General features: G+C 34.3%; 1 pseudogene; it reads left to right on the top strand.

The window, feature by feature from the left end:
- The first annotated feature begins 461 nt into the window (after positions 1 to 461).
- Positions 462 to 10,767, top strand: LOC131163539 (uncharacterized; annotated as a pseudogene).
- Positions 10,768 to 11,048: the final 281 nt, after the last annotated feature.

An 11,048-nucleotide genomic window follows, 5' to 3' on the forward strand; every position in this document is an offset into this window, starting at 1 on the left:
AAACCTCATTCCATCCTTCATTATCTTTCCACTTCTCAATTATCCCCTAAATATAAAACTTTTGCTGCTGCTGTTACTTCAATGTTTGAACCCAAAACTTTCAAACAAGCCATCTCTCATCCTCAATGGCAAAATGCTATGACAGAAGAAATAAAGGCTCTTGTTCAAACAAAACCTAGGATCTTGCTATTTTACCTCCAAACAAGACTGCAAAAGGTTGTAAATGGGTTTATCGTGTCAAGTTTAATGTTGATGGCACAATTGCAAGGTATAAAGCAAGACTAGTGGCAAAGGGCTACACTCAACAAGAGGGTTTAGATTTTTTTGATACTTATTCTCCTGTTGCTAAGATGACAACTGTGAGAGTTTTACTTGCTGTTGCTGCTATCAAACAGTGGCATTTACATCAATTAGATGTTAATAATGCTTTCTTACATGGAGATCTTAATGAAGAAGTTTACATGCAATTGCCACCTGGTTATTTTTCAGCTACTGATCCTCGTGTCTGCAAACTCAAAAAGAGTTTATATGGACTGAAACAAGAATCAAGACAATGGTTTTCTAAACTTTCTCATTCTTTGCTGCAACTTGGTTTCACTCAAGGAAAATCAGATTCTTCTTTATTCATCAAACAAACCCCCTTAGCTTTTATTGCTTTACTCATTTATGTTGATGATGTAATCCTTGCTTCTGACAGCCTTGATCAAATTAATTTAGTCAAGCAATTTCTCCATGATTCTTTTACCATCAAGGATCTTGGTGAGCTCAAATATATTCTGGGTTTGGAAATTGCTAGATCAGCTAAAGGTATTACTCTTTCTCAACGAAAATATGCATTGGATATTTTACAAGATAGTGGTTTTTCTGGATGTAAACCAGCAGCCTTTCCTATGGAATCCAATCTGAAACTTAGTGCAATAGATTCTTCACCATCTCTAAATGATCCGACATCATATCGACGACTCATAGGTCGCTTGTTATACTTGACTATCACTCGGCCAGACATAGCATACTCTGTTCAAGTTCTAAGCTAGTTTATGGCTCATCCAAGCATGATACATCTTCGGGCTGCTAAAAGGATACTCAGATATATTAAGGCTACACCAGGATAGGGGATTTTATTGTCTGCAAGTTCGTCTCTTCATCTGAAAGCTTTTTCAGATAGTGATTGGGGTGACTGCTTGGATACTAGAAGAAGTGTAACTGGTTTCGCGGTTTTTATTGGAGATTCTCTTATTTCATGGAAATCAAATAAACAGGCTATTGTTAGCAGATCATCTGTTGAATCTGAATACAAAGCTTTAGCTACAACAACTTGTGAAATTCAATGGCTTATCTATCTTCTAGCTGATTTACATGTTCAACATTATCAAGCTGCTTTGTTATACACTGACAGTAAACCAGCATCTGAAATTGCTTCTAACCCTATGCATCGTGAGAGGACTAAGCATATTCAACTGGATTGTCATTTGGTTCTAGAAAAGTTACAAGAGGACTTAATTAAAATCATCCATATTCCTTCAAAGCATCAATTAGCTAACATATTAACCAAGCCTCTTGGTTTACTACCTTTTCATCATCTTATTCACAAGATGGGAATGATTAGTATCCATTCTCATCTTGAGGGGGGGTGTTAGAGTTTTACAGAGCAATCTGTTATGACTATTATAAGTAGTTAATTAGTTTATTTGTTCATTATCTTAGTGGTCCAAATGTAAAGATATAATTGGTCACTTTTCCTATATAATGAACCAATTATATAGCACTGAAAATATTCAATGAATCAAGAAAAGAAATTTGTTTTTCATTCTTGTTTTTCTTTCACTGTTCTTTCTGAAGCTTGTTAATACACAACTTCCCACATTTTACAGGGGGAATCGATGGGTTATGCAAAAGATAACTCCCCCCCTCTCCCTTTTTTTGTCTTTGTTCATCATTTTTGTTTTTGTCAATTTCATGGATATTTGCATTTTTCATGGGGTTTTTTTGGCTATTTTCTCAAAATTTTCTCAAGAGCCAAATAGGCTCTCGGGCTTGACCATGGATAGGTCAAGGAGTCAATGGACATTGGGTTGGGTGAATTAGGTTGGACCTTGGGTCAGATCAAGCCCACTTGGGCTTGACCAGGAACTAGCCATTAGGCTTGCATCCAGGTGAGTTTAGGCTTGGCTGATTTTGAATTTGGGCTTAACCCATTGTTGGGCTTGGGTTTCTATTTTGAAAATAGTGGGCTAAAAAATGGGCTTGGGCTTGTACTTTTTTAAATATATATAGTGGACTTGTTTTAAAAAGGAACGGCTCGGGCTTGTATTTAAAAACAAAAAAAAAAACAAACAAACAGTGGGCTTGTTTTAAAAAAACATGCTTTGGGCTTGTATTTTAAAACTGGGCTTGGTTTTGTTAAAAATAGTAGGATGGGCTTTTATTTTACGAAATGGGCTTGGGGGATTTGGGATTTTATTTTAAAAACTAGTCTTAAGGGATTTGGGCTTTTATTTTAAGAACTAGGCTTGGGAGATTTGGGATTTTATTTTAAGAATGGGCTTGAAGATTTGGACTTTTTTTTTTAAGACGATAGGCTGGGCTTGATCAATGAGTCAATGGACCCAAGTCCACGTGGACCTAGGTCATAGGGAGTCCGAGTTAATGGGTCGGATCCTGACCCACGAGTCGGCTCAACCCAAGTTTAATGGATCGAGTTAATGGACCTGGTTTAATGGGTTGGATCCACCAATTGGATCCGATCATCAGTTCATTTTTAAAACTAGATTAAGCATGATAAATAGAATAAAAACAAAACAAAAACACAAAAATGTAAATCCAACCTTTGGCTCTCAACCCCTTTAATCTTCAAAATCCCTTCTAATTTTGGTTTTTCAATTTTCTACTTTAACTTCAATACTCCCTTAAGAACCTTTGACCCCGAATAACCTTCACTGTAAAAAAGTTTTTGGGCCAATCAATCACTACTCCTCATTGCATGAAATTTCTCTGTCCCTCTCACTATTTGAACGTCTCTATGTGTGAATTTCTCTCTATAACTCTCACTGTGTGCAAATTTCTCCAGGTGTATTCTCACTACTTATTATTGGTACTCCCCTTTATGCTCCTTCAGAAAGCCTCAATTTATAGGCTTGGGGAGCATTGATTGTGAACATTTTAAATCAAACTTTCAACCACATTTTTACTGCTAATCTCCCACCTACTAACTCCCCTTTATTTACTCTTAACAGCTAACCAATTTTTTTTTTTTTTTTTTTTTTGTGCATGCGTGCAGATGCTTGGAGAATTGGGATTCTTCCCCCCCCCCCGCCCCTTTTTTTTTTTTTTTTTTGTATTTTGTACTACTACAGCATTTTCCCCTGTATTTTTGTTGGAATTTTATTCTTCTTCTCTAATCATCTTTTTTTATATTTTTTTTGTTGTATTCCTTGTACTTCACAATATTCAATGTATTTTTTTATATTTTCTTCTATTGTATTTGTAATAATAACAATAATAATAATAATAATAATAATAATGTCTACTTTTATTATATTTGGCCTTGATAAAGATATAGTGTCTACAAATATGATCTTCAGGTGAATGTAACGCTATTATATCCTTATCCTCTGATTTTTCTTTGTCGACATGTAAGTGCACTGAGCATGTACAGCTAAATTGTTCATATCTTAAAATTTAGAAATTCACTTGGAGGAAAAATTAAATAATAAAATAACACTAGGCATTTAAGCCATCCCAGATTTCCCACTTGGAAGGTGTTAAATAGATTACAAAAAGAGAATTCATTGAATTGAGGGGTTTAAAACAAGAATGATAATGAATAGATTACCTTTCTAAGATCATTGTGCAAAATATAAAGAGAAAAATAAACGTCTTTGAATGACTCAGAAAAAATTGTCAATGGAATTTTTTTAAATCACGCATTACGTATTCCAAGGGAAACCAAGCACTAGGAGAATGGGAATGGGACATGTACAGAAATGAAATTATCTTTTTCATCTTAAATATGTTTTTTGATTATTTAAGTTCCGAACTTAAAAAATATTAGGAAAAAGAAAGAAAAATTTTAAAAAATCCACATTTTCATGTTTGCTTATCAAGGAAACTAAGAAAGAAAATGAAAAATAGTTTTACAAATCATTAATATTTGAATTTTTCTAATTTTTAATCGTATTAAAATAATTTTTTAAATTTTTAATAGTGTTTCATGTAGAAGGAAAATATAATGGAAAATGAGTTTCCTTCTTATTTTCCTTTTCTTCCCTTTTCCCAAGTAAAATCCTTGATCCAAACAGATTCAAAGTGTTAATGCTTCTTAATTTATTGTTTTTGATTGACCATTTGGATTAAGGGCTTTTTTTGTGAAAAAGAAAAGGAAAATAAAAAAAAAATTTCAATTTTATCTTCACTCCATATCAAATATGATTAAGAACAAAATTTTTGATAAAATACAATAAAAATTAAGATACGTAAAAGGTTAATGACATGCAAAATTAAATTTTTGTTCACGGATTTCAATATATATTTTATTTTGTTTCTCACTTTTCTTATAATTAAACATGAAAAAGTAGATTTCTTACTAATGGATCCTTAGGGTATGTTTGGATCAAAAATTTTACTTGGAAAAAAAAAAAAAAAGGAAAATAAGGAGGAAATTGATTTTCCCTTATATTTTCCTTCTCCATTAAATACTATCAAAAATAAAAATTTGTTTTAATATGATTAATATTAGGAAAAACTTAATATTAATGATGTCTAAAATAAAAATTTTGTTCATAAATTTAGTGTATTTTTATTTTCTTTCTCACTTTCCTTGATAACCAAACATGAAAATATAGATTCATGATATTTTTCTTTCCTTTTCCTCACACTTCCCAAGTTACAAACGGAGCTATAATGAAAATAATTTTTGAACAAACTAGTGACTTCATCTTCCCATTTGGAAATTAGAATGACCTCTCACTTGACTAAAAGATCAAGGTTTTGGCTTACAGAGCGTCGAAGTCTTTCTCTATTTCATTATGAAGTTAATCAGCACGTTAACATGTACATACATTAAAGTTGAACTCGATTTGCTTAAGCAGTAAAAGTAAAGTTGAGCCTTGGTGATCCCAAGGTCCTTAATTCAATCCTCCACTAATTTATCGCTTAATTTGGTATCGCTAGGATGGACTCGAACTTAAGTAATAGTTATTGGTCATCCAATTTATACATACATTAAAGCATAGAATATATAAGTTGAAAACATCACCTACATGAAACTAGTTGTTCTATTACATTGCATCATTCCACACATTTGAATCATCACACTTCTTGAGCCAAGTGATTGTCACTTGTCACCACACTTGGTTGACCAAGTTACATATATAGTTCCGCCCATTTGTCTGAAGGAAATGGAAAACATGCTGGATGGTGTTTATGACTTGCCTTTAACCTTGTAGGCTGTGTCACCACAAAGACAGTGGCCATAATTGTCCAAATGGAAAACTTGTGATGGTGCTTGGTAAAAAGTGCAGAGATGGGAAGAAAAATGAGTGTCTCTCTCACTTATTTCTTATTTGTTTGACATGAGATGTGGAGAGAAAACAAATGAATTTCTTCCCACTTACTCTTATTTGGTTGACATGGGATTGAGAGAATAGAAAATAAGTGCAGATGAAAAATTTTTAAAAAAATAAATAAAAATAAAAAAGGTCACTTTGTATTCCTCAAATTCAGTGAGAAATTACAAAAAAAAAAAAAAACAAACAAACAAATGCTTTTACTTTGCGTTTGGAGCGGTCGTGAATTTAAATTTGTATTGGATTTGGATAAAATATAATATAAAATTGTATTGAAATTTTTCTAAATCCATTTAAATTCAAATCCAAAACCCGAAATCAATCCTCTCGAATGCAGGATTAGACAACTTTTAAAAAGTGGCATGTGAGGGGCATTATTGTAAATGACAAACTTTGGCCTTCTTTTCTTATATTTTTCCACTTTCTAACTTATTAATTCCATTGGCTCTCCTCACTACAAAAAATAAAGTTATTAGTGAAGGATCAAAACTATCAGTAATACTTATAAATTCGTCACTAATAGTATTAGTGACGAATTTATAAGTATTAGTGATGGTTTTAAATTAGTTGTTATATCTGCCGTTACTACTAATTATTAGTGACAAATTTTGAAATCATCACTAATAATGTCGTATTAATAACGGATTATAATCGTTACTAAAACTCTAATACCGTCATTATAAATTCTATATTGGCTCGACACAAATTTGTCACTAATAGTAGGGTATTAGTGACGAATTTCAAAACTGTCACTAATACTGTAATATTAGTAAAGGATCAAAACCGTTACTAATGCTTATTAACCTTTAGTGAATGATCATAATTCGTCACTAATAGAATAGTATTAGTGACGGTTTTAAATTCGTCCCTAATAGTTGAGTATTAGTGAATGATCAAAACCGTCACGAATACTTATTAGCCTTTAGTGGAGGATCATAATTCATCACTAATAGTTGGACTTTAGTGAAGGATCAAAACCGTCATTAATACTTGATCTTTAGTGAAGGATCAATATTCGTCATTAATAGTATAGTATGAGAGACGGTTTTGATCATTCACTAATATCTATAGAATCCGTCACTAATTAATTGAAAATTAATATTTTTTTATTTCATTAATTCTTGTGAAAATCTATAATTATATTTTTACATAGATAACATTAAACCATAATTATTAAAAAGATTCACAAATTATTAAAAATTCTAATTCAAAATCAAATACAAATACATTATACAAATTCTGAATGTTTTATACATGAATCTCATATGTTTAGATAACACCGTCAACACCATCCTATGCACTATAGAAGGATGCAACTTTTGAATATATATAATCAAAAGTTGCATCCTTCTATAGTGCATAGGATGGTGTTGATGGTGTGATGGCCGCAAACCCTACAAATTAAGAATTATAAAAATAAAAAAAATTAGTATACGATTTTGGACCATATACGTATTATAAGTATCAATGATTTGATAGAAAAATAAACGGACATTCAAAAAAAGTTAAAACAAAAAATGATACTATTTTAAATTGCTAAATTTTATCAGTTTTGAGAAATTTTGGCACCATTTCCCTTGTAAATAGGACATTTTTCATAAAGATATGTTTGATACCTGGGTGTTTACACAAACAGTTCACAATAATCCAACCAGTAATTAATGAATTTTATTAGTGCACAAGATCTTCATATAATCAGCATTAAATAATGTAATGTGTTTATGCATCCCATAAACAATCTATATCAGACTTAAAATGTGATGTTGAGGTTTACATGACTTCTTTAGGACTCAAAAACAACTATAATAATACAATAATGCAAATGAGTCTATTATTGATAAAATTTTCACTTAGCATATGTAAAAGTAAATTTAAAAATGAAGTTCACAATTCATTTAAACTTTACTCATTCCTTCAAAAATGTTTTAACATTCAGCATACTATAATCATTCTCACAAATATGGTATATGACTTTGATTATTTTGGGAGAAATTTAATAAATTTTCAACAGCATGTCGTGTATAAATAGAACATTTCCCAAACCTGCAAGTCATAAAAGCATGCAATTTAGAATATTTTTGCATCATACAGATGCTCAATGTACTTAAGACAACCTTATGGCTCAAAAATAAAGACAATGATATGCATGAAAGCCTATAGGATTAGGTTTTTCAAAATTATAGAAGTTTTGAAAAATTATGGCAGTATTTCCCCTATAAATATGACATTTTCCATTGAAATATGTTCCAAACCTGGGTGTTTACACAAAACAATTCAAAATAATCCAACCAGTAATGATTGCATACATACATACATAAAGATCTTTATTTTGACTAGATTTTATGCATGCTTTTTATCTTCGTTTTCCTAGTTAGGTATTAAGTTGGGAGTTTAATATTGTTTGATCTTCAGTTAAGGAGTTAGCCAGGAGGCTCTTGTATTTACTTGTAGGCTATAGTGTTTGGAAGATTTATTTGGGAGGAGGTTAAGAAAGCATTGGAATTTAACAAATTTTCAGCAGTAATCTGTAAATAGAACATTTCTCGAACCTGCAAGTCACAAAATTTCTTCCTAGGTTTAGCTAAGCCAGCAGTAGTAGTACACAACCTAGGGTCTATCTACGCATATATGAAATTACAGAAAAGATAATTCAAGTCCCAACAACACAAACAATACAGTTTCAGTATCTCCCAACAATTCACAATTCAGCATATGAATAGAATTAAACAAGCACACACATGCACATTTTTAGAATGTATATTACCTGATGGTAGAAAAGAGAGATGCTTCATTAAAAGATACTGATTTTGGTTGAAATTTTGGACACATCACCCCGAGTTTTTGGAAATTTCTCTAGTTTATAATGATTTCAAAAATTATGAAACTTCGGTTATGTAGTAACCGGGAAAAAAAATATATATAATAATAATAAAATAATAAAATAAAATTAATTAATTAAATTAACAAGTAAAATGAATAGTATGATAAGGAACAAATATATATATATATATATATAAATATTAAAGCATGTATATATATATATATATATATATATATATGTGTGTGTGTGTGTGTGTGTGTGTGTGTGTGTGTGTGTGTGTATGTCCACGAGATCAGGAGTTTCTTGGGGCTAGCAGGCTATTACCGTCGTTTTGTTGAGGGATTCTCAGCTTTGTCAGGGCCCTTGACATGACTGACGAGGAAGAATGTTAGATTTGAGTGGGACGATAGTTGTGAGCAGAGTTTTCAGGAGCTGAAGTAGAGACTAGTCACAGCACCAGTGTTGATCATCCCATGTGGGGGTGAAGGGTATACCATTTACAGTGATGCGTCCTTGAAGGGACTTGGCTGTGTATTAATGCAGCATGGCAGGGTAGTGGCTTATGCATCCAGGCAATTGAAAGAATATGAGAAGAACTACCCTACCCATGATCTTGAGTTGGCTGCAGTGGTACACGCACTGAAGATTTGGAGGCATTACCCGTACGGTGAGCAGTGTGAGATCTTCTCTGACCATAAAAGTTTGAAGTATTTCTTTACGCAGAAAGAACTAAATATGAGGCAGAGAAGGTGGTTGGAGCTGATTAAGGATTTTGATTGTACCATCAGTTATCACCCAGGGAAAGCAAACGTGGTAGATGATGCGTTGAGCAGGAAATCCAGGGAGCCAGTGTTGGCGGCTATGGGGATCCAGCATCCGATCATAATGGATCTGGAGAGACTCGGCATAGAGTTGGTGGAGAGTGATCTCCCAGTATGTATTGCCAGCCTAGTGGTACAGCCTACCCTGCAGGAGAGAATTAAAGCTGCCCAGAAGGAAGATCCAGAGCTAGTGGAGGTGATTGACAGAGTACAGAGTGGGCAGGGGGAGGAGTTCAGTATCGCAGATGACGGAGCTTTGCAGTTCCGTTCCAGATTATGTGTTCCTGCCGATACTGAGATCAGGAAGACTATTCTAGAGGAGGCTCACAGATCTTTGTATACAGTTCATCCCAGTAGTACGAAGATGTACAGAGATCTACGAGAGTCATACTGGTGGAATGGTATGAAGAGAAAGATTGCCGAGTATGTAGCGCAGTGTTTGACGTGCCAGCAGGTAAAGGCTGAACACCAGAGACCGGCAGGGCAGTTGCAGCCATTATTCATCCCGGAGTGGAAGTGGGATCACATATCGATGGACTTCGTGTCAGGACTGCCGACGGCGTTACATGGTCATAATGCCATCTGGGTGATTGTTGATCGATTGACGAAGACCGCCCACTTTATTCCCATCAAGATCAGCTACTCCCTCAGCCGTTTAGCGGAGATTTACATTCAGGAGATAGTACGTTCTCATGGGGTGCCTGTATCTATTGTGTCGGATCGAGACCCACAATTCACATCACGATTTTGGAGGAGTTTGCAGGAGGCTCTAGGGTCTCAGTTATCATTTAGTACGGCATTCCATCCTCAGTCAGACTGGCAGACTGAGAGGACGATATAGATATTAGAGGACATGCTCAGAGCGTGTGTACTAGACTTTGGGGGTAGTTGGACTCAGTTCATGCCATTAGTAGAATTTGCGTATAATAATAGTTATCAGTCTAGCATTGGCATGGCACCATTTGAGGCTCTGTACGGTAGGAGATGTCGTTCTCCTTTATTTTGGGATGAAGTGGGTGAGCGGCGAGTAGTGGGACCAGAGCTGATTCAGCAGGCGTGTGATAAAGTTCGTCTTATCAGGGATAGGATCAGTGCAGCTAGAGCCAACAGAAGAGTTATGCCCATCATCGCCGCAGGAATTTAGAGTTTGATGTAGGTGATCACGTATTTTTGAAGATAGCTCCGATGAAAGGGGTTATGCGATTTGGGAGGAAGGGTAAACTTAGTCCTAGGTTTATCGGTCCATTTGAGATTCTAGATAAAGTGGGACCGGTAGCCTACAGGCTAGCTTTGCCACCTGTATTATCCAGGATTCACAACGTATTTCATGTTGCTATGTTGAGGAAATACGTCCCAAACCCTTCTCATGTCATCAATTATGATGAGTTGGAGCTTAGTGATTCACTGGGATATGAGGAGGTACCAGTACAGATTCTGGATAGGAAAGTGCAAGAGCTACGTAACAAGACGATTCCTCAAGTAAAAGTCTTGTGGAGGAATCATGCAGTAGAAGAGGCTTCTTGGGTCTGAGGAGCAGATGAAGTAGAGGTATCCGCATTTATTTCAAGAAGTCTGAGTGAATAAATGTAAATAGTTAAGTAGTTTTCTGTTGCAGGTACATGTAATGGTTGAATAGTGTAGTACTTTAGTTTTGAGAGAATGGTTTTCTTTTGTATATGTAATCTTCCAAAACTCGAGATGTAACCACGGTATTCATCCACCATAAGTGAGGGTAGGTAATAAAATGAGTAGACCATTTTTCCTGATTAAAGGATGGCGACTTACGGAAACAGTAAATTTCGAGGACGAAATTCTTTTAAGGGGGGAGGAATGTAGTAACCG

The sequence above is a fragment of the Malania oleifera genome, chromosome 9, assembly GCF_029873635.1.
Source record: "Malania oleifera isolate guangnan ecotype guangnan chromosome 9, ASM2987363v1, whole genome shotgun sequence".
Lineage (NCBI taxonomy): Eukaryota > Viridiplantae > Streptophyta > Magnoliopsida > Santalales > Ximeniaceae > Malania > Malania oleifera.